Consider the following 24,531-nt stretch of genomic DNA (forward strand, 5'->3'; position numbering starts at 1 on the left):
CCTGCTGAAATACAAACACCATATTCATACACACAAAAACTTCCAAATGATCAGATACACAGCAATAAATGTTTACTACAACAAAAATTACTAAATATAATAAATTCTGATAACATTCTTTTTCTCTCTTGTTTACTCACTTATCCTATTGCTCTCCTGAGCTCTCGGAATCACTAGATCAGTACTTGTGCTTCTGGCTCTCCTTATCCTTGAAGTCCATTGAGATACTGTTTTCTGATCTACTTTCCTCAGCTAGTCCCTCTTAACACATAACCTCAATCATTTCCCTGATCCAGGAAAACCTGAATTCCAGGTAAGAAATGATTCCTCCATTTTCCTTATGACAGCAAGCCTCTCGTTACAAAATCAACCCACACCACCTCTGCCCTCCCTTTCAGGCAAGAAGGTCAGATGGTTTTATCATTAAATAGTAGCCCTGACTTCTTCAGATCCACTCACTGAAGACACTGCCTTCACATCTTTGCTTAGACCTTACTAAATTCTAATCCAGGATCCACCATTTATTAGCTTGTCTGGTTAGTCTCATGACTTTACCTATTATCTATTTGCTGACTACTCTCAAACTTGTATCTCCTGCCTAGAATTCTCTCCTAAAAGCTATAGTCACATATTAAAAAAATCTACTTAATATTTCCAGATGGATGTCCAATAAACATTTTAAATTGTACATGTCCAAACTTTAACAGATATTCCTTCTAAAACTGCTCCTCCTCAAATCTCCTCAGTACACTTGATGGTACTTCCATCCTTCAGTGGCTCAGCCAAAAGCCTTCCACTGAAAAGTCATGCCTGACTTTTCTTTCTCTCATACTTCACACCCAATTTTCAGGAATTCAATGGACTATAGCTTCAAATTATATACAGAATATGATGAGTTTTTTTCTCTCAGTATCCACTGTGTCGACTGATTATGAAGTTGTTTGCCTCATCTTACTTTTAGTAGTTCATTTATCCAGTAAGAAGTTCTGCTTTGAATCCCAACTTGAGGGGAGTTTGAACTTAAATGTTTTATCTAATTTTACCAATCTTCTGCAATAAGAATAGCTACTGCACGTATATTGAGTTTCTGGCTGGAATTCTGATCAGTTAGAAACACTGCAGCCCCTCACCTGTTTATGATGTAAATTATGCCTTACCTGTCATGAGCAGCTCCCTTGGGTTCCAATGACTGGCACTTTAGGCACTAGATAATTGACCGCTGGCTTAAACGTCAAATGTCAGCCCTACAGTCAAGTCAAGACACTGTCTCCATACTGCTTGGTCTCTGATTTCTACTCAACCTCACCTCACTTTCAACCATTTGCATATTCGGCTAAGGCACTTTCACAATTCAAACCTAAATCTTAAACATTGAGGCCTAGAGGTAGGAAGGTATTCCTGGACTCATGCAGTGGCTCAACAATTGCCATAGAGATATGGCCTTTCTCTCTTTATCCTCCAATATACAGATGTAGGCCTTCATCTTTATTCCTGAGGTCTTGAGGCTGTCAAGGGACTGCTTCTCCTCCAGACATCATGGCTACATTTCAGGCATGAAGAGAAAAGAGGAACACAAGGAGCAGTACCTTTATCAGCAAAGTGAAGACTCTCCCAGAAATTCTCATCTTACGTCTAATTAGGATTGTGCCATATATCTTATCCCAACTGGAAAAAAGTTTGGGAAGGAAGTATTTTTAGCTGTTATATTGGCTTTCTGAACATAATAGAGATTCTCTAAAGGAAAAAGGAGCAATGTATAATGTGTAGACAGTTTCTGCTATATCTAGCAAAGAACACTGGGCCTGTTTCATAATCTAAAAGAAAAGGTCATGCAAGTTGAGTGAATACGAAGCAATAGGTTAAAAATAAGTTCCCCTTTTCCTACAAGTCTCTCTTACCTTTAAAATTACAAAGATAATTGTTCATTGGATCATTCTTCCTTAGGGTCAACTCAACGTTGAACTATTTTGTTCACTTTTTATATAAGCACTTGGTTGGCTTCCAATATGAACGCCTGGAAAATTAGGGAGTTCTGCTCCAATATTTTTTTCCAATTCTTTTACTACTTTTCTGTCTCAGTTGGCTCCGTTTCATGGTTCAAAAGTTAAATTGTAGAAAAGGCCTAAATTTACTGGTCTAAAAATAGTTTTAAACTTATGAATATGGCTGGTTATAATATAAGGAATACTAGTTAGATATGCTACTCCTAAGAAAACAGTTTGCTTCTGTGAAGGATTCCTTCTACTTGTTGACTGCCAGAAAACCTGCAACCAAATTTGAGGTCTGCTCTGATGAAGTTTATAGGACTTCAGCAATACATTTCTTTTGGTCAGAAGTTCTTTCTTTTTTTTTTTTTTTCTTGCGTTATGCGGGCCTCTCACTGTTGTGGCCTCTCCCATTTGCGGAGCACAGGCTCCGGACGCGTAGTCTCAGTGGCCATGGCTCACGGGCCCAGCCGCTCCACGGCATGTGGGATCTTCCCGAAACGGGGCACGAACCCGCGTCTCCTGCATCGGCAGGCGGACTCTCAAGCACTGCGCCACCAGGGAAGCCCAGAAGTTCTTTCTTGACTCTATTTTTCTCAGGTACATACAGTTTATGTTCTTTTACCATATTATGTATACATCTTCATAAGCTGTCTCCTTCTAAAATGGTGGAATGAAAATAAATATTATTTATTTAATATAATATTCCTGTATAAGTTAAGTGTTACATAGGCCAAATGTTTTCTTCACATAGTGCATTGTGTTATGAATCCTGAAAGCACACGAGAGAATTAGAACCCATGTTACTATTTGCAAAAATCATAAGTATATATACATATCCTCCTTCCTCATGAAGAACAGTGAAGTTTAACTTGCAAATATGTAACCATCAGTGAATTTTAAGTGTAAATTAAGAGCAAACATCTGCTAGAAGGTGACAAATGGGAAATAAGTAAAAAGAGGATTTGGAAAAGGTGAATATGCGGTTACTCTTGGAGGAAGAAATGAGATATGGTTGAAAGAAGAGGGAGCCCTATAGAAAGAAAGAATGAAAGAGTTGAAAATCACAGACACAGAGCAACCATGTCATATGGAGAGCCAGAAGATTACATGACTATGTTAAAGGTCCATAAAGATGTATCAGGCTGATAAGAGCAGAATTTAAAAGGAGAAAGTAGAGAGCCCTTATGTTTGACTCAGCAAGAAAGCAGGAACCACATCATTCTGGAGCAGGAAAGAGATGTGATGAAACAGTGTTTCAGGAAGATTAATTTTATAAGCACTATGAAGAATGGATTGTCATGAAACTGAATTGAAGGAAAACAGCTACGTGTCTGTTGTAATAATCCATGTGTGAAGTTATGAGGGCCAGGACAAAAATGGTAACTGCTGAAATGGAAACAAGTAAAAAAAAGTGAAGAGTCATTGTATGAAGCATCAGTAGTCTCCAAATTTAAAGGGAATCCAGCTGAGAACTGGAGGTTAAACTCTCTTTTTGGCACCATTAACCATGCTTATAATAGCGCATATGTCATTATCTATTTCTACAGATAGAGGGGTTTACAAATAATCCACATATAAGTGATATTATATAGTATTTATCTTTCTCTGTCTGACTTATTTCACTTAGAATAATGCCCTTCAAGTCCATCCATGTGAATGCAAATGACAAAATTTTGTTCCTTTCTTTTTGGCTGAGTGGTATTCCATTGTATATAGGTATACCACATCTTCTTTATCCACTCATCTGTTGATGGACACTTAGGTTGCTTCCATATCTTGGCAATTGTAAATAAGGCTGTTATGAATATAGGGTGCTTGTATCTTTTAGAATTAGTGTTTTTGGTTTTTTCAGATATATACCCAGGAGTGGAATTGCTAGGTCATATGGTAGTTATATTTTTAGTTTTTTGGGAAACCTCCACACTGTTTTCCAAAATGGCTGCACCAATTTACATTCCCACAAACAGTGTATGAGTGTTCCCTTTTCTCTACATCCTCACCAACATTTGTTATTTGTGTTCTTTTTGATGATAATCATTCTGACAGGTGTGAGATGATGTCTCATTTCAGTTTTGATTTTCATTTTTTGAATGATTATACTACCCAAGGCAATCTACAGATTCAATGCAATCTGTATCAAAATACCAATGGCATTTTCACAGAACTAGAATAAATAATTTAAAAATTTGTATGAAAACCCAAAAGACCCCAAATAGCCAAAACAATCTTGAGAAAGAAGAACAGAGCTGGAAGAATCATGCTCCCTGACTTCAGAGAATACTACAAAACTACAGTAATCAAAAAGCCATAGTACTGGCACAGAAACAGACACAATAGATCAATGGAACAAGATAGAGAGTCCAGAAATAAACCCATACACTTATGGTCAATTAATCTATGACAAAGGAGGCAAGAATATAGAAAGGAGAAAAGATAGTCTCTTCGATAAGCTGTCCTGGGAAAACTGGACAATTAGAGCATTCTCTAACACCATACACAAAAATAAACTCAAAATAGATTAAAGACCTAAATGTAAGATGAAATAGTATAAAACTCCTAGAGGAAAACATAGGCAGAACACTCTTTGACTTAAATCTCAGTAATATTTTTTTTATCTGTCTCCTAAAGTAAAGGAAATAAAAGCAAAAATAAGAAAATGGGACCTAATTAAACTTAAAATCTTTTGCACAACAAAGGAAATCATTGACAAAATAAAAAAGATAATCTACTGAATGAGAGAGAATATTTGCAAATGATATGACTGATAAGGGATTAATATTCAATACATATAAACAGCTCATACAACTCAACATCAAAAAAAAAATGCAACTGAAAAATGGACAGAAAAACTGAATAGACCTTTTTCAAAGAGGAACTGTAAGTGACCAACAGGCCGAAGTATTAGTTTTGTATTTTTTATTTATTTCTTATTTTTAAATTTTTTTGGCTGTGCTGCATGGCTTGCAGGATCTTAGTTCCCCAACCAGGGATCAAAACTGTCACCCCTGCAATGGAAGCACAGAGTTCTAACCACTGGACTGCCCAGGAATTCCCAGTATTAGGTTTTTATAACACTTTAGGTTGAAGTTGTTTAATTTTTTTATTTTAACATTCATGCAATTTTATTAAAAAAAAATCCTTCTTGTTTATCTTCCTTGAAATCTTGCTTCTTTCATGGGGGAGAAATTAGGCTGCAGACTTTGGATTAGTATCACAATTTAAAATATATATGTATGTATTTATATATGTATTCATGCATATGTAAATACATACACAAATACATTTGATGGGTTGAGGAAGTTATCTTTCACTCCTAGTTTGCTGAATTTGCTGAATTTTAATTATATTTTGAATTTTTCAAATGTTTTTCTTATTTATTGATAGATGATCATTTTTTTTCTCCTTTATTCTGATAATGTGGTAAATTACATTTATTTTTCCAGTATGAAACCAACTTTGCATTTCTGGTAAGAACTCTTATTGTCACGTTGTATTAGCTTTTTACTTATATTGTTGGCTTTGATTTGCCAATACAGTTGATTCTCATTATTTGTGGTATTTTTGTTCTATAAAGTCACCACAAATATTGAGTTAGTAAATATGGAACCATTGCATTTAGGGAAGGACAAAGTTAGGCTTCTGCAAGCCTCTGGTCCCAATATTTCCTCAACTAATCAATACTTAACCTTGTTTTCTATGTTTTCCTATTCAAAGACACCTTATTCAATATATATTGTTGATTAATTTACATAGAATTCATGGCTAAAGTACTATAACTTATGCTTGAACAAAGCTTATCTAACATTTGATTTTTCTCCTGAGGGCACATCACAGCCTCCTTTCACTTAAGAACATAGATAGCAGTTCAGCACTACACTTGTGGGCCATTTTAAACAGCAAAATCACCAACAAAAAGCACACGAATGTGAAAAACATAGCATTAAATGGACTGTGAAAAGGACAATTTTTTAAGTATGAAAGCTAAAACAAGAAGGCAGAATGCCACCTTATTTGACATCATCTGGGAATATGCTCTTCTGGTGACTCAATTTTTGGCTGCTCTCTGCATATGCATGTCTGCAAATAACCTAGAAAGCACTTCACATATTGATCTGAAGTTACAAATAAGTTTTAGCCAGTAGGCAAATTCACAAATATGGAACCTGTAAATAATGAGAGTAGACTGTATTTTGGTAAGGATATTTTTACCTATGCTTATGAGTGATATTGGTATAAACTATTTTTTTCTTGTCATACTTTAGACAGAATTTAGTATGAGGTTATGCTGGCTACCTAAATAATCTGATTTTTATTCCCTTTTCTTCTTTATTCTGAAAATACTTATTTCTTCCTCATTGATAGAAGTCATTATTGAAATGATTAGACCTGGAGTTCTATTTGTTAAAGAGTTTCTTAATATGGTTTCAATTTTTTAAGTAGACACAGCACTAATTATATTTTTACATTTTTATTTCTTCTGTGTTAGTTTAGCTAATTGTGTTTTTAACTTACCTATTTTTCCTAACTTATCAAAAGTGTTGGCATATACTTTTTCATAGTATTCATTTATTTTTCCTGTGAAATCTATAGGATCTATAGTAATGTCTTTCTCAATTCTTTTTATTAATTTGTTCTTTCAGTCTCTTCTTGATCAGTTGTACTAGCTGCTTATCAGTTTTATTACTCTTTTCAAAGAACCAATTTTTGAATGTGTTGACTACTGTTTCTTCAATTTCTAATTTATTTTCATCATCATCATTTTTTTTTTCTTTAATGACTTTAATTTTTCTTTCTTTTTTTTTTTTTGGCTACATTGCACAGCATGTGGAATCTTAATTTCCCAACCAGGGATCCAACCCATGCCCCCTGCAGTGGAAGCATGGACCCCTAACCACTGGACCACCAGGGAATTCGTTTTTGTAACTTCTTAAGGTTAAAAACTGGAATCATTGACTTTGCTAGTAGAAACATTTGTACTTTTTTTTTTTTTTTTTTGCCGTACACGGGCCTCTCACTGTTGTGGCCTCTCCCGTTGCAGAGCACAGGCTCCGGACGTGCAGGCTCAGCAGCCATGGCTCACGGGCCTAGCCGGGATCTTCCCGGACCGGGACATGAACCCATGTCCCCTGCATTGGCAGGCAGACTCTCAACCACTGTGCCACCAGGGAAGCCCTGAAACATTTGTACTTTTAACTTTGCCTCTCACTGCTGTTTTAGTTGCATCCCACACATTTTAATACCTTATGACTTTATTTTCTTTCAGTTTAAAATATTTTCTAATTTTTCTTTTGATTTCTTTTGTAACATATTCCTTACTTGAAATGTTTGAAAAATATCTATGTATTAGTTTGCTATTGATTTCTAAATTAATACAATTGTGTTTAGAAAAAGTTCTCTGCATTATTTCAGTTCTTTGAAATTTATTTAGACTTGTTTTATAGCATTTCTGAGCTCGTTGAGTACATGTCCACTCATGTACTCAACATTTTAATATATTTTTGAGATCTTCTATACCTTCTTTAAATTCATGTCTAAATAGACTATAGATGTACCCTTTTGGTTAGTTTTTGCATGGTATATATTTTTCCCATTCTTTACTTCTAAACTTTCAATGTCTTTATATTGATGGTTTACCTTTTTTAAACAGCAGATATTGTGGTCCGTTTTTTTTTAAGTCTTACAAATATCGTCTCTATTTAGATAATTGAGTTTACTTGAATTAGGTTTATTTCTACTTAACCCATTGACTGATATATTTAGTTTTAAATCTCTTGAATTATTTTCTTTAGCATTTCTTTTAGTTTGGGCCTGAGGGCAACTAATTATATCTGTACCAATTTTATTTGCATGAGAACATTTTTCACCTTTCTTTTTTGAAGATAAAATCTCCAAAGTGGATTTTTGTTGGCAGTTATTTTACCAGAATGTTAAACTTGTACTTTCACTAAAATTATCTTTTTCTTGAAAAATCTGGTCTCCATCATATTGCTGCTTCTCTAAAAATGTTATGCATCTCTTTCTCTGTTTTTCATTGATATTTTTCTCTCTGGGGTTAGTAGTCAGTTTGCTATTCTGTGCCTATGGGTATGTTTCTTTGCATTCATCATACTTAATATCTTTTATCAGTTTGAAAACTTTTTAGTCAATTTCTGTTGAAATATTGTTTCTTGCCCCCATTTTGCTATGTCTTTCCCAATAGAACTGAAATCCCATGGTACATTCAATAATGTTATCATGTCCTATTTGTCATTTATCTTCTTTTTAGTATTTTCCAATTTTTTTCACCTATGATTTTCCAGGATATATTAATTGATTCATCTTTCAATTCAGTAACCATTGTTTTGCTGTGTCCAATCTGTTGCTAAATCTGTTTACTAAATTTTTATTTTATTTTTACAAACAAAAAAGATACAATTTTGCATTGCCTTTGTCTGATTAGCAGAAATTTGGTCCTGTCTAAAACCTTTCAACATGGACCAAACATGCTCATGGACATTTTGAGCAGGGCTAAATTTCAAGGACTTTTTTTTTTTTGCGGTACGCGGGCCTCTCACTGTTGTGGCCTCTCCTGTTGTGGAGCACAGGCTCTGGACACGCAGGCTCAGCAGCCATGGCTCACGGGCTTAGCCACTCCACGGCATGTGAGATCTTCCTGGACCGGGGCACAAACCCATGTCCCCTGCATCGGCAGGCGGACTGTCAACCACTGCGCCACCAGGGAAGCCCTCAAGGACCTTTTTGTGGACCAAGTGTATTCTGGACATTTTGGACAAGACCAAAAATGTCCTGCAAGTCCTGTGTCTTCTTTGTATAGATTTAAGATTCTGATGAGATTCTCTTTAATTTATTGTATTAAACATATTAATTAGAGTGATTTTAAAAACCAATATCTGATTTATGTTTCTTTTCTTTTTTTTTTTAAATTGAAGTGTAGTTGATGTACAGTGTTGTGTTAGTTTCACATGTACAGCAAAGTGATTCAGTTGTAGGTACATATGTATTTATTTCTTTTCAGATTCTTTTCCCTTATAGCTTATTACAAAACATTGAGTGTAGTTCCCTGTGCTATATAATAGGTCCTTGTTGGTTATCTATTTTATATATAGTAATGTATATATGTTAATCCCAAACTCCTGATTTATCTCTCCCCAGCCCCTTTCCCCTTTGGTAACCATAAGTTTGTCTTCTATGTCTGTGGGTCTATTTCTGTTTTGTACATAAATTCATTTGTATCATCTTTTTTAGACTCCACACATATGTGATATCATATGATATTTGTCTTTCTTTTTCTGACTTACTTCACTTAGTGTATAATCTCTAGGTCCATCCATGTTGCTGCAAATGATATTATTTCATTCTTTTTTGAATTGTCTAGTTTTTCTTTTGCTTTTATTTTATCCTGTTTCTTGCCAAGCCTAGTCATCTTTTTTGAATGGTAATCATTTTATATAAAAATGATAAGGCTACATATGTTGTGGTATTCCCCAACAAATAATTTGTTTCTTTTGGACATTATGTAACAAATTAACAGAGCATACTGAAACAATTGAGGCTGGTGTGTCTCAAATTTGTTCTTATTTTTAGGCATGTTCTTTCTACTTTCTCAACTAGAAGGGTTTACTAGGGCTACAACACCTTGGAAAATCCCAGTCTCCAATTTTTGTCTCCAAAGCACTGTGAGACTATTGAGTTTTTCCATTTAGCTTGCCACTTTCCATGCTCAGCATTCTTGCTCATGCATTTTGACTTACCTATGTTTATCTAAGAAGCCAGCAAGTGCCATATGAAACAATTGCATATAGAATGCAGGCAACATTTCAATGTGTTTTCTTTCTGGGATCTTGGTGTCTCAGATCCTATGTACCTTGATGATCCTATATTTCAATTTTTTCCCCCCTGATCAGTGAGACTACTATAAATTCTAGGTCACTAATTTCTACTAGACCTCTGTGTTTCATATTGTGAATCAGCAAATACCCAGAAAGGATAAAACAGGACAAAAGTATGCCTGATCTTAATGATTTTCATTCTCATTAGAATGCTGGCCACTCAAACTCTAAATGCCCTAAATTTTCTCTATTGCTTTTCTTTAAAATCCAAGTTCTCTATATATCCTGGATATTAATTCCTTGTCAAATAGATGATTTCCAGATTTTTCCCACATTCAGTGGGTTGCCTTTTCACCCAGTCAGTATTTTCTTTTGATGCATAAAAATTTTAAATTTCCATGAAGGCCAATATACATATTTTTTCCTTTTTTGACTATGCTTTTGGTATCATACACAAAAAATCATTGCCAAGTTCAATGTCATGGAGATTTTGCCCTATGTTTTCTTCAAACTGCTTTACAGTTTTAGGTCTTACATTTAGACCTTTGATCCATTTTACATTTATTTGTATATCTAATGTTGGGTAAGCATCTAATTTCATCCTTTGTATGTGGATAGCCAGTTTTCCCAGTATCATTTATTGAAAAGACTGTACTTTCCTCATTGAATGGTTTGGGCAAAAATAACTTGACCATATATATGAAGGTTTATTTCTGGAATCTCTTTTTTATTTCATTAGTCTTTGTCTGTCATGATGTCATTACCACACTGTTTTAATTATTGTGGCTTTGTGTTAAGTTTTGAAATCAGGAAATGTGATTCCTGAAATACATATATATGTTTCTTTTGAAGATTGTTTTAGATATTTTAGGTCCCTTGAAATTTACCTACTTATTCCTAAATATTTCATTGTTTTTGATGTTATTATGAATGGGATTGTTTTCTTTATTTCTTTTTCAGACAACTCATTTTTAGAAACTCATTATGTAGAAATGCAATTGACTTTGTATGTTGAGTTTGTATCCTGCAAATTTATTGAATTCATCTATTAGTTCTAACAGCTTTTTGGTGGAGTCTTTAGGATTTTCTATATATAAGATTAAGACACCTTCAAGCAAAAACAATTTTACTTCTTCCTTTCTGATTTTAATACCTTTTATTTATTTTACTTGCCTGACTGCTCTGGTTAGGACTTCTAGTACTATTTTGCATAGGAGTAGTGACACAAGTGTGCACCCTTGTGTTTTCCTTGATTTTAGAGGAAAGCTTTTAAATTTTCGCCATTCTGTATGACATAAGCTGTAGGCTTGTCATAAATGGCCTTTATTATGTTGAGGTATGTTTCTTCTATACTGAATTCATTGATAGTCTTATTATGAAAAATGTTGAATTTGTCAAATAATTTTTCTGCATCCATTGAGATAATCAGATGATTTTTATCTTTTATTCTGTTGATGTGGTGTATCACATGTACTGCTTTCTATATGTTGAACTATCCCTACATTCCAGCGATGAAACCTACTTTGTCATGATGTATGATCTTTTTAATGTACTGTTGAGTTTGGTTTGCTACTATTTTCTTGAGAATCGTTGCATCTATATTCATTAGGGATATTGGCCTATAGTTTCCTTTTATTGTAGTGTCCTTATCTAGCTTTGGTATGAAGATTATGCTAGCCTCATAAAATGAGTTTGGAAGTGTTCCCTACTCTTCAAAGTTTTGGGAGAGTTTGAGAAGAATTGGTATTAATTCTTCTTTAAATGTTTTATAGGATTCACCAGTGAAACCATCTGGTTTTTGGCTTTTCTGTTTTGGGAGGTTTTTGATTACTGATTCAATCTCTTACTCATTAGTCTATTCAGATTTTCTATTTCTTCATGATTCAGTCTTAGTAGATTATATGTTTCTAGAAATTTATTTATTTATTCTAGGTTATCTAATGTGTTGCTGTATATTTGTTCATAGTAGTCTTGTATGATCCTTTTTATTCCTGTGGCATCAGTTGTAACATTGCTGTAGCCTGAAGATGGGTACAGTTGCAGGCTGGGCTTTGTGATCCTGTGCACCATTGGCACTGCTCCACTGTTGGGCAAAGTCACTGGCTGGTCTCTTTGGTGAGGAAGGTCCTTTGTTTCCTGCAGTTGGTGGTGTTAAGAGGCTGTGCTCCTTAGCTGGGAAGGGCCACTGTCCAGGTTCCCTCATGGAATGGGACCTCAGGCTATGCTAAATATTTGGGTGGGGTCACTGTCTGGGATCCCTGCCAGTGGATCCCACTGGTGGGAAGCTGCATTCAGCAATCAGGTAAGGTCATTGTCTGGGCCCTGTTGTGGGATGGGCTCTGTGGCAGGTGGGGCTGCAGGCTGGGCTCTGTGGCTGGGAGGTACTAGAGGCTGGGTTCCCAGGGTCATTCTTAGGGCTCCTTGATTTGGCAGGACCAGAGGTTATACCTAAAAGATGGATAGAAGTGCCCCTTGGCTTCCTGCCCATGTGCAACTATAGTATGGGCTCAGTGGCTGCCTGGATTCTCAGATCAGGCTTCCTGGTTGGACAGCACTGGAGGCTATACTGGGCATTTTGGTGGGGCTGCAAATTTGCTTCCATGCCTGAGCAGGGCCATAGAACAGTCTCCAAGGCTGGTAAACTCTTTGGCTGAGGACTCCAAGTCAGGCAGAACTGACCACTGAGCTCCCTGGCCAGACAAGACCACCAGCAGATAGGCAGAACTGTTGGCTGGCATTTTCACTGGGGTGCAGATGTGAAGAAGCATGCAATCTGTCAAGATCTGAGCACTGGTTGCTATAACGCCTGCCCCATTTCTTTGTTTCTATTTGATCCTCAGTGGACAAGCCCAGCAGATTTCCCCAATGATCTTCATGAGCAGAGACCCAAGAGGGTCTCCTGGAAAACCTCCTGCAATATTGGGGAAGCTGGATATCCTCCTTGGGTTTCTTTTATTCCCCATTGGAGAAACCACAGGCCCCAGGGTGTCCTCTTGGTGTCAGGCACTGTGTCAGACTGGTGGGGCAATGTACTCAAAATGTGGCATCTCCTCTTACCCTTCTATGAATATCTGTAGTCCAGGGAGGTACTTCAGCCTCACCCCAGATTCTGGGATTTTCACAATGATGTCTTGTCTATGGATAGTTGCTAATTAGTCTTCTTTTGAGAGGGACTAAAGTCAGGAGTAACCTATGTCACCATCTTGATGACATCACTCTGAAATTGGCATGAAGTTTAACACATTGTCTTAGATTTTATGAAAGATGCCAAATCACTCTATACTTTTTATTGTTACTTCTCAATTGTGTCAGAATTCAGGCAGAAAAAAAATATGTTATCCATTCTTTATTAGTTGCATCCCCAAACTTCAACGAAAGGAAATCAATTTATCTGCACCTCAACATTCTCAAGCATAAACTAAAACTTATTACCAAGTGTCAGATACTATATCATGTTTTCTACATATTTTGACTAATGTAATCCTTTATAGCTTTACTATGAGGAAACTAAAGTATGAAGAATTTAAATAACTCACCTGAAGTCTCATGGATAATAAGTAGAAAAGCCAGCATTTGGATCCAGGCTGCCTGGTTCTAGGTCCTGAATTCTTAACCACAATAGCACTATTTCACATGCTTACCATAAAGATTAAATAAATTAATTCATGCAAAACACTTAACACAGTACCCAGTGCATGAGATGTTTAATAAATGATGTGATATTTATTTTTGTTATCAGTACTTTTGCAAGCTGAGTTTATCAGAAGGTCCCCATGTATAAAGAAAAGAGAAAATACTTTGGAGCAAGAGAAATCTAAATCCAAATTGCAACTTTGCAATTAGTTACAGAATAATGTTCAACAAATTACTTAAGCTTTCTGTATCTCAGTTTTCTTTGCTATAAAATGAGTATTAATAAATTTCATAAGATTTTTATAAATCATTCATTTAGCAAAGTTTACAAACTTCTATTATGTGTACAATTCCAGACACTGAGAATATAGCATGAATTAATTCTAGAATATAGAATGAAACAGACAAAAATCTGTTTCTCAATATTCAAGTGATGATAATGTATGACACACTATAAGCACTCAGATTTGCGTTTTAAAAATTAAAATTTTAAATCTTCCCTTTCAATTTAATGTCATAAAACTCCTATTCAGTTGAAATTGGGGAGAAAAATGTCAATCTACATAAATGATATAATCTTTTTTGATCTGATTTTTAATTCTGTAACTTTTAGCTTTCAGAAAAGGAAATAGTACTGTATATAATCATTACCAGATAATTTTACTTACTGATTTCTTTATTATCCACCTTATTTCCCCAAGTATTTATAGTTCCTGTTCTGTATTTAGTCATATTTGTAAACCTACTGAATAATCACTTAAATTGCTTTTTCAATTAACTATCCAACAGAAATCTCTGTTGAGCTATGATTTGATCTAAGAACTTCTGTGATGGCTGCAATGGTCTTGAATATGTATTTTACCAAGTATTTTACTTGAAGTTTGCTCTAGCTATCTGGTAAGCTCTCATAGGTGCTTGGATAATTCTTATTCAAGCTGATAAATATGCTTTGAGTAGTGTCCCTTTAAATTGAAAATACGCCTGCCTTATTAGCACTGTAACTGACAAACTTCTTAGTTAAGCTGTAAATTCCAGCAATGATATAGTTTATGGGTGCTCAAATGTTGTAAACCTTTTCCTTGCACTGTGTTTCAGACTTTGCTCTTAAGACTCCAGTGGTAATACATGTTTTTAAAAGTCATGAAGTTATTTAGTCTTAAAAATGATCTTAGGAGGCCCTCTAATATCACTCACACTTTATTCCTTTAAATTGAGAAGATCCTTGCAGGATCACTTGGGTGAAAACGGGATCCAAGACAAGATTTTAGCCCAGTGTCATTTGCTCTATACAATCTCTATGCTCTATTCTCTGGGGAGGTCTACCTCTTCCTCTCTTCTCATTTTTCTCATTTCTATTCTCACTTTTTTGCTCTTTCTTTGTTCTTTCTATGTAATTTTAGTTCTATTTTCTGGATTTAAAGTTCTTTCCCCTTCTCCTTCTGGGTTTCTCTCATCATCAATCACATTTATTCACAGTTCTATGTTTGTTGTGTGACAAATAAGTTGCAAGATTTTCAAGAAGCAAATTGGTTCCATTTATGTGAATTACCAAAGTAGCATAAAACAGCTTTATAGAAAAGTAAAAACCAAAGCAAAAAGACTGGATACTTATAAAAATAGGTAGAAAACAGGTAGATCATGAGTGAATTAAGGTGTAGGAAACCATCTCATAGACAAAGAAATAAAAATTAGAGAAACTTAGCTGTTAGCTATCAAAGTGTCAGGTGCTTTGCAAATATTCTTTAAATATTTTTGTAGCATCTCCAGTTGTTCTTATTGAGGAAAATTAATCCCAAATAATTCTGTAATATATTACCTAACATTATGCAGCTACTTTCCAGAGCTGGGAATCAAATTTTGGTCAGTCTTTCTCCAAAAATCCATGTTCTTTTTAGCTCATCATCCTTTCCATGGTGGCCCCTAATTATTTCCATAGAGGGAACTATGGTGAGATTGGTTATTTGGCTAATTATAATGCCTAAAACATTTTCAATGAAAGTGAAGAGAGTAAAATCAAGTCAGTCAAATCAAGTTGATCATTATTTTCTTTTGATTTTGGTACATTAGCTTGCTACCTAACTGGCTAGTGGTTGGAACTGATTGACAGGTGTGATAAAACTCATTAAATCAACTCTTGTGAAAAAGGAAATGATTGCTATCTAAACATGGTATTAAGCTCAAGGATTCTCATATATGTTACAATTTACTCAATCTCCAAGGATGGAAGTCAACTTTGCATATGAAAGAGTCCACAGAAAAACATAGCATGTGTCCCATGACAGCAATTTCCAATTATTAAGCTCTGGCATACTCTATGTGAGTACTTATTCTAAGATGTACAACAAATAATGCATTGATAATGAGAATCCTGATGATTGCATATGATTTTTCAAAAGTAACAAATTAGAGAAGATTAAAGATTTTGCCTGTAACCAAGTCACTTGCTTTCATTTGCAATAGTGAATGTTGAGCGACAATTATGTGTTCCTTGTGTTTCTGCAAATGTTATGAGCAAAGACACTGACTGCCCTTTCCTCTTGACTATGTTTCAAGTGTAATTGTATAGTGAACAACCATGGAAGACTGCAACAACATCGCCTCTGGGGCAATAATCAGGCATATTTGCTGTCTACTATTGGGTGGGCCTAAATATTCATTTGTTTTTTTCCATAAAATGACTCTAGTAGCACTCAGTTGTCTTTAACTTCATTCATAGCAATTTTGTTAGATTGTATGTGACAGCTGTCATATCAGCGTACATTTAAAAAAAGACATCAAAACTGATGAATTTTTGTGTAGCCATGTGTGTATATGGTGGGATTGGAAGGGAGTCCTCTATCATGACCTCCTTCTGGAAAACCAAACAATTCCAAAAAGTACTGCTCCCAATTAGACCAACTGAAAGCAGCACTCGACAAAAAGCATCCAGAATTAGTCACCGGAAAACACATAACTTCCATTAGGATAACACAAGACCACATGTTTCTTTAGTGACCAGGCAAAAACTGTTACAGCTTGGCTGAGGAGTTCTGATTCATCCACCGTATTCACCGGACATTGCACCTTTGGATTTCTATTGTTTAAGTTCTTTACAAAATTCTCTTCATGGAAAAAATTTCAATTCCCTGGAAAACTGTACAAGGCACCTGGAACAGTTCTTTGCTCAAAAAGATAAAAAGTTTTGGAAAGAAAGAGTTATGAAGTAGCCTGAAAAAATGACAGAAACTCGTGGAACAAAAGGGTGAATACATTGTTCAATAAAGTTTTTGGTGAAAATGAAAAATGTGTCCTTTATTTTTACATAAAAACCAAAGGCACTTTTTGGCCAACCCAATATAAAAGCTTCAGGTGCCCTGAAAACAGGCTCCTCTCTTTAACCTTATTTATGAGTGCGTTTATTACCTGGCTCTATTCATGCTGCCCTGTAGAAATCAGGGTTCAGGGAATCAGTATGAAAATGTAGTAGTCTGGCTATTGCTATTATTATGAGTAGGAAGTTGTTCTCTGACTCTGACACAGGATATTTGTGTCTTTTACTAACATCCATGAAACTGGGCAGGCTAATGTGTCAGCTTGCAAGTAGGGTAAACTCTTGCCACCTCAGAGTTTTAGACAGTGAACAGAAAACTTGCTCCTAAATATAATTCTAGAAAATAATAGCAGGCAGTTGCCAGAGGAAGCAGATTGGAGAAAGGATAAGCTTAAAATCTTTTCATATGGTTGCTTAGGTTTAGATCTCTGTGATCCTGGACTTGTTATTTCAACTTACCTGGCCTAAAGGTTATCATAGAAGTGATTGATTATTTAACATGCTGTTATTTCAGATTTCTTTTTGTTTACTATTTTAGAACCAAATTTGGAGGGGGATGTCTAAATTTCTTTTTTAAAAAGTGTTCTTTAATATGTTTCATTTTATCAAATTTTTAATAGTACTAATCTACCAAAGACTGTATATAGCTCATGTCCAGTAGAAAAGGCAATAAAAATTCAGATATGTTGTCAAAATCAGTTGTGAGTCAATATTATAGTTAAAAAAATACCAAACAAATTAAACTGCTTGTTTGAAAATATTATCTTTATTTTATATTTCTTAATTTAGTTCAATTTCCATGTATTTGTATTCACTATTATTTTCTCAGCTGTTTTTAAAAACATTGATTTATTTATAAGAAATGTGTCATTACCTGTTCAATTTTCAATAGAAATATCCTGGGAAATCAGATATATGATAGAATATATTTGGCCTTTAAAATACTTGCCATAAAAATTAAAATTTGCATTATTTATTTATTTTTACATTTATTTTAATTTTATTTATTTTTGGCTGTGTTGGGTCTTTGTTGCTGTGTGCGGGCTTTCTCTAGCTGTGGCAAGTGGGAGCTACTCTTTGTTGTAGTGCATGGGCTTCTCACTGTGGTGGCTTCTTTTGTTGTGGAGCACGGGCTCTAGGTGCGCAGGCCCAGTAGTTGTGGCTCGCGGACTCTAGAGTGCAGGCTCAGCAATTGTGGCACACGGGCTTAGTTGCTCCATGGCATGTGGGATCTTCCAGGACCAGGGTTTGAACCCATATCCCCTACATTGGCAGGTGGATTCTTAATCACTATGCCACCAGGAAAGCCCTAAAACTTGTGTTATTTAAAATTAACATTAACATGAAACAGAATCTAATAGTCTGATCAACCTGAATGTCAAATTGTGTAGCAACAAATGTGTTTTCTCTGTTTAGATCATTAACATGTGATGTTGATTTGTGGTAGGCAGTCTTTATGTACTCTGCAAATAAATTTAAGTTAGTTGTCTAGAGAAAATTTGACCCTTTCTCAGAGAAAAAGCTTGTTACATTAGAACATTTCAGATTTAAGTAGTCAATACCAAGAACAGCAGGTTGTTTCAACCTCAAATTCTCTTTCTTTGTGCTGACAGTTGAAATCTTGATGTACTTACTTGGAACATTTAATCATCTCCTTAACCCTACTCTCTGCAGTATTTTTCTGTAGAATGTTCTATGTTGCAAACTTTATAACATTAAACATTAGTGAGTGTGTGAGGAACCTTAGAAAGTGTGAATATCACTTTCATAGATTTCTTCACAGTCTTTCTTTGGTGCCTGCTACTAAACCCACTTAATCAGCACCCTGATAAATGGTGCATCTACTTAATTGGAATAATTGCCAAGGAGAAGAATCAATGTAGTTCATTTCAATGACTCCAAACAATGGATAAATTGCACACAGAGTCCATTTAAATAGCCCCCCTGATGTTGTCGATAGGCCTAAAACAGGTGTGAATCGGTATTTGCCAGCACGAACTTCCCACTGTGTAACCTTTTTTTGGCATCATGCTGCTTTCCTGTTCTACTACAGCTGTTAAATTAGGTTATCTTACTTTGGATGAAAAAGTTAAAGTCCTTGAAGCTCTGATTCCTCAGTAACATCATCACATGAGCAATACACCAAAAATAAAAGCAAGAAGTCAGTATTCTGAGAAAGAGTAATTGAGTAATTAGATCCTGAAAGAGAGGCATGACATACAGTCAACATCTTTTTTTTTTAAAGCTCAAAACACTACATATCAGAATAATTCTCAAGCTTCTAATAAGAACAGAACACCAGGGCACTTACATCTCAATATATACATCTCCTGCAAATTTTTTTAGAAGCTTAGAAGGGTTTTTCAGAAGAGGAGCTACATGACAAAATATCTCTTTCTAATTTCTGGTTTGTAGGTTGTATATATGTGTATGACCTTCTGATAGTGAAGAGGAGTTATTAACACATTTATTTCTTTCAGAATCTGTGCTAATTAAGCATATTCTACTATATTTCTTCCAGTATTTTTTTTTTTTTTTTTTGCGGTATGCGGGCCTCTCACTGTTGTGGCCTCTCCCGTTGCGGAGCACAGGCTCCGGACGCGCAGGCTCAGCGGCCATGGCCCACGGGCCCAGCCGCTCCGCGGCATGTGGGATCTTCCTGGACCGGGGCACGAACCCGTGTCCCCTGCATCGGCAGGCAGACTCTCAACCACTGCGCCACCAGGGAAGCACCCCAGTATTTTTTTTTGAAAAGTAAATTCATATGTAAAATATCTCTGTCTTCCTACTTGTTTGTTTATCTTATGAAAATGTTTGCTGAAATCTGTTCATGAAAGAGGCTGAGACTGGAGAGCCAAGGTTAGGAGGGAGGAGAATTGGGATTCATTTCCCCTGGAGTTGCTGATGTACTTTCTCACTGTAAACTTTGGCATCCTTCAAAGTGATGGACTTCGTGAAACTCTAGAAGGGAAAGGGAGGTGGCATGCTAAACATCATTTCACCCAAAGTTCTTATTTTAGGGATGAGAAATTTAAATCCTAGACAGACTTCAGTTTGTTTCAAGTTCTCTCAACTGGTTAGTGGTAGAGTCAGGCTTCTTGGGTCCTTTTCCAAGAACCTTTGTGTTCTACTCTACCTCCATATGACAGTAGCTATTTGCTCAAACATTGAGTAGATAATGGACATTGAAGAGTGGAAACTCTATGTATTTATTGACCTACTGTAGGGTTTTATAAGCTTCTGCATTCTAAGCATTTATTCATACAGTCATTTTCTCACCCATTTATGCATTCCCTCAGCAAAATGTATGAGTACTTTCTGTCTTTCAGGCACAGTGATGGGCCTCAAAGATTCTGAAGCCAAATCCAGCCTCTGTATCCCAACACCAAATTAAATCTCGGAGACAGAGTTTTGGGTGAAGTAGAAAAGAATAGCTTTATTGCTTTGCCAGGCAAAGGGGGCTGCAGAGGTCTAATGCCCCCAAAACTGTGTGTCGCAACCTGGAAAGAGTAGTGAGAAGTTTATAGTAATGGTTCAAAGAGGGCATGATCCGCTCATGGACATTCTTCTAATTGGTTAGTGGTGAGGTAAGTGGGAGTCGGCATTATCAACCTTCTGGTTACAACCAGTCTGGGGTCTATGTGCTTGTGGACAGCATACCCATTCATTTCTCCCACCTGGTAGGAGTTTTAATATCTGCAAGAACAGCTCAAAATATTGTTACGTATATCCCTTGATGGGCAGGACCTTGCCCCAAGGCCTCAGTATTGTTTCTTTTGACTGTTCCTCCCTTGTCTCTGCATCTCCTCCCTTCCATAATTAGCAACAGTTTGAACCTGCTTGTTGGAACTCAAGGAAGGTCATGGAGGCTGAATGAAGCCTATTTCCTGTAATCAAGAAGTGGGGACACAGAAAGGCTTTTGTGCCCAGGAACCCCACAGAGTCCTGCTCTCGGTATCAAGTCTACAAATTACAATGTCCAGGCCTTCAGGGATTTTACAGCCAGGGGATTGCTCCTAGTATGTGGGGGGTGATAAATTTAATTACTACTCTGTTACTTAATAGGCTTTGCATAACATCTCATTTAATCTCCACCACAGTCTTAGGAAAAATGTATTATTGACATCATTATGTAGAGGAGAAAAATGAGATTCAAACCTGTGAAGCCAGAAAGTGGCAAAGGCAAGTTTCAGATCTGTCTGACGTCATAGTCCAAATTTTTTTCTCTAGCCCATGCCAACTCCCACTGGAGTTGATAGAAAGGAGCCTGAAATTTAATCAGTATCTATCTACCTCATAGCTTTGTTAATTATAGGAAAATTTGGTTGTGGAAAATGCATGTATTCCTCCTGTGAAAATCTAACCTTTTCATTCAGGAGTGGGATGACCTCCCCTAACAGTACAGCCATGATTGAGCTCAGGACACAGAGCTGAAAGAAAAGGACCTGAGACATTTCCTTCCACTCTAATCAATAAACTAAAGTCATGTATGCTCTCCACTCAAAACTTCTAGTTTTTAAGAAGATAAAAAGACACCCTTGAATATAGAAGTTTAATGACACATTTGTTGAGCATTTCCCTTGTATGTCATGGCCAGTTCTTGAAGGGGTGGGAACAAATAAACCACGCAACATCACTAGTATTGCCAAAGAAAAATGTATACAGGTGAACAACAAAGGCAATGCTGCAAAAGAAATGGACTAATCAAAGGGCAACATGCAGACCTGAGCAGAAAAATAGGGCCCCATTACATGTACGAGACCCAGTTACATATATATGACCATCAGTCAACAGGGGCAGCAAATCACAAAGTCTCAAAGTCACTGCATCTTACCTAGAATGTGGAGCAAGATGGAGGTCTATGGGGTAAGACCTGAGAATCAGGGCCCATGTAGCACTTCTGATCAACACTTTGAATGTAAATATGCAAACAAAATTGTAGGTTTTAATCTTACAATCTACTGAACTGAACAAATATTTAATGAGTATTAGATTACACTTGCCATGCCCAGCTCTAAATTTGTATCCATGGAACACATTCCAAGAAATTACACTTTAATTTATCTGTTTCAAACATTGACAAAAAGGGACACTGTATTGCCCTACAACTTTTTTTTTTTTTTTTTTTTTTTGCGATACGCGGGCCTCTCACTGTTGTGGCCTCTCCCGTTGCAGAGCACAGGCTCCGGACGCGCAGGCTCAGAGGCCATGGCTCACGGGCCCAGCCGCTCTGCGGCATGTGGGATCTTCCCGGACCGGGGCACGAACCCCTGTCCCCTGCATCGGCAGGCGGACTCTCAACCACTGCGCCACCAGGGAAGCCCTGCCCTACAATATTTTAATTGTAATTATTTATTTGTATACTTTTGCTTCACAAAAATGTATCTATAGCCTTTAAAAACTGAAACATCAAAATGTATTAGGATTAAAGGGAATTTTTTTTGAAAAATATGTAATGTAATAGCATCATTTTTGAACAGATGGCAAATCTTAACTTTTATTTTTGCAACTGCACATATTGTTAACACTTGACCTGGTATGTTCCCTTTGGATAATGATTGTAATATGACAAAGAGAAGAAAAAACAACTAAAACTGTTATCCTGTTAGCAACTAAGATTAATTTGATATAGCAAAGCACTGCTAAATAACCTGGCAAAACGAAGTATTTTGTATATCTGTTTTAGGAACATAAACTAGCCATTACAAAGGTTAGTGACAAGCAGGTATGTTGCAAATTTCAGATTAATTAAAATGCTGTTTAACAAGCCCTATTAGAATGCAAACGTTTTTCATGATTGCTGTCACAAGCTGGGTTTCAGTTTTATTTGCTGGGTTTCCTATCCATTTAAAGCTTTCTATTCCCCCATACCCAGCCTCCATTCCTTTGCATTGAAGTGAACCCAAGCACAGCAACATTAGCCTAATGCATGAGAACAATGAGGTGAGGAAAAGGAGACTAAAGAGGTAAGTCTAATTACTCTAGTTTCATAGGATAAGCTTTTAAGGCTAAGTTCACACTAGGGCAATTACCCACCTAATTGCTCTAGTTTGAAGCTGGTTTGAAAAGATGTTTTCAGCAATGTGGGGAGAAAACATGCAAATTCAGTGGATTGGGTTGATCCCTATTGCCCTTTTTAGTAAAGAAAAACCCCTTGAAGTATTGAGATGACGTTCCTTGAGCATACTTCAATGTACCAGAAAGCCTTTCTGGATAGACAGCAAGGCAGTGTGGAATCACATCTAAATCCATGCACTAACGTTACTCTATAGCAACTGACCAGTGAATAGAAAAAAGAATGCCTCTAAAAATACATAGCCTCCATTTCTCGAGATGAATCTGACAACATAAAAGGTAATGGATTTTTATATTTTTGAAAACCCTTTTTAATTTTGTTTAAGAGTATTCTCAAAAGTTATGCCCTAATATAGTGGGTTAGTTTTATAACCTAAACCCGTTAAACTGCAAGGTCTATGTATCTGAGTTAGAACTGATTGATAAAAATATCCAGTGGGATGTAGTTCTCAAATAATATCTGATGCAAAGTGTGTTTGGAAGGAAGGGAGGAAGGGAGGGAGGAAAGGAAAGGAAGGAGGAAGAGTGAGAGAGGGAAGGAAGGAGGGAGGGAGGGATAAAAATTGAAGGTGAAGTTGAAGTTAAACTACATATAAATTGGTGGGGGAGGTGAGTTCTGACCAATGTAAAGTCCATGCCTTTGACAGAGCACATGCTGCTATGGGTTGGTATCTCTTTCAGTAACTACTTGGATATAAAGACAAAGATATATAAAGAGAATTATTCAAAGCAAGGGTAGATTTAGGGCTGAAGAAGTTGAGTCATGTAAGCCAACCTCCTCATTGTAATATGAAGAAATCTAAATTTTAGAGAACTGTCAGTGTCACATGAAGAATTAATAATACAGCCTGTTCTCAAATCCAGGTCTCCTGACTGCCAGTCTGTCTAGTAACAGTTTACAGATGGGAAGAACAAATGGAAATCTGTCCAGGTTAGTATACTGAGTTAGAAAAAAAGCAGAAATGCCTTTTAACTGCAGTCTACCTTTAGAGAAACCAGAAGGTGAGTAAAAACTCTATATAAAATATGGTACTTAGTCCAATAAGTCAATAGGTAAGAAATGCTGAAGGAGAACTACAGAAAGGATATTATGGAGAATAAAAATAATTGAAAAAAAAATCAGGAGGTCTTTAACAGAGGAATGGGTGTTTATGTTCTGATTTAATGATGTTTTTTGGGTTTTTTTTCCCCCACATTCTCAAGATTACCTAAGTATGCTAGGTGCTTTTAAAGAAGTAAAGGCAGGATGCTTAAAACATATACTTGATTCCACTGTATCATGTAGCTTGTCACTTTTCTTCTGATGTCTGCCTCTGTGATAAGGGGGAACAAAAGAAAGTGAAATTAATGTAGCAGACAGACACAATAAGGAAAGGGATGTTTGGCTCTTTATAAGGCCATATCTTTATAAAGAGTAACTAGAAAGATGCTTTCTTCAAACTTAAGAGTAAAGAGAAAAATTTTCTATGGCTCAAAATAGTTAAGAAATCATAAGAAATACAACAAATTGAACCTCTATGTTGAAAACTTTTGTTCTAATTGTATTATTTTAAAATTTGTGATTATGCTTAGCTCTTTCAAAGATTCAAGGAAAAGGAAAATAACTAATGTATTCTTTTTGATTCCCTTGATGATTATTAAGGAAAAGCTGTCCTTTTTAAATCAAGGATGGCGAATATCTGGTACAAATGTTCCT

Source organism: Lipotes vexillifer, unplaced genomic scaffold (genome assembly GCF_000442215.2).
Source record: "Lipotes vexillifer unplaced genomic scaffold, Lipotes_vexillifer_v1.1 scaffold559, whole genome shotgun sequence".
Classification (NCBI taxonomy): domain Eukaryota; kingdom Metazoa; phylum Chordata; class Mammalia; order Artiodactyla; family Lipotidae; genus Lipotes; species Lipotes vexillifer.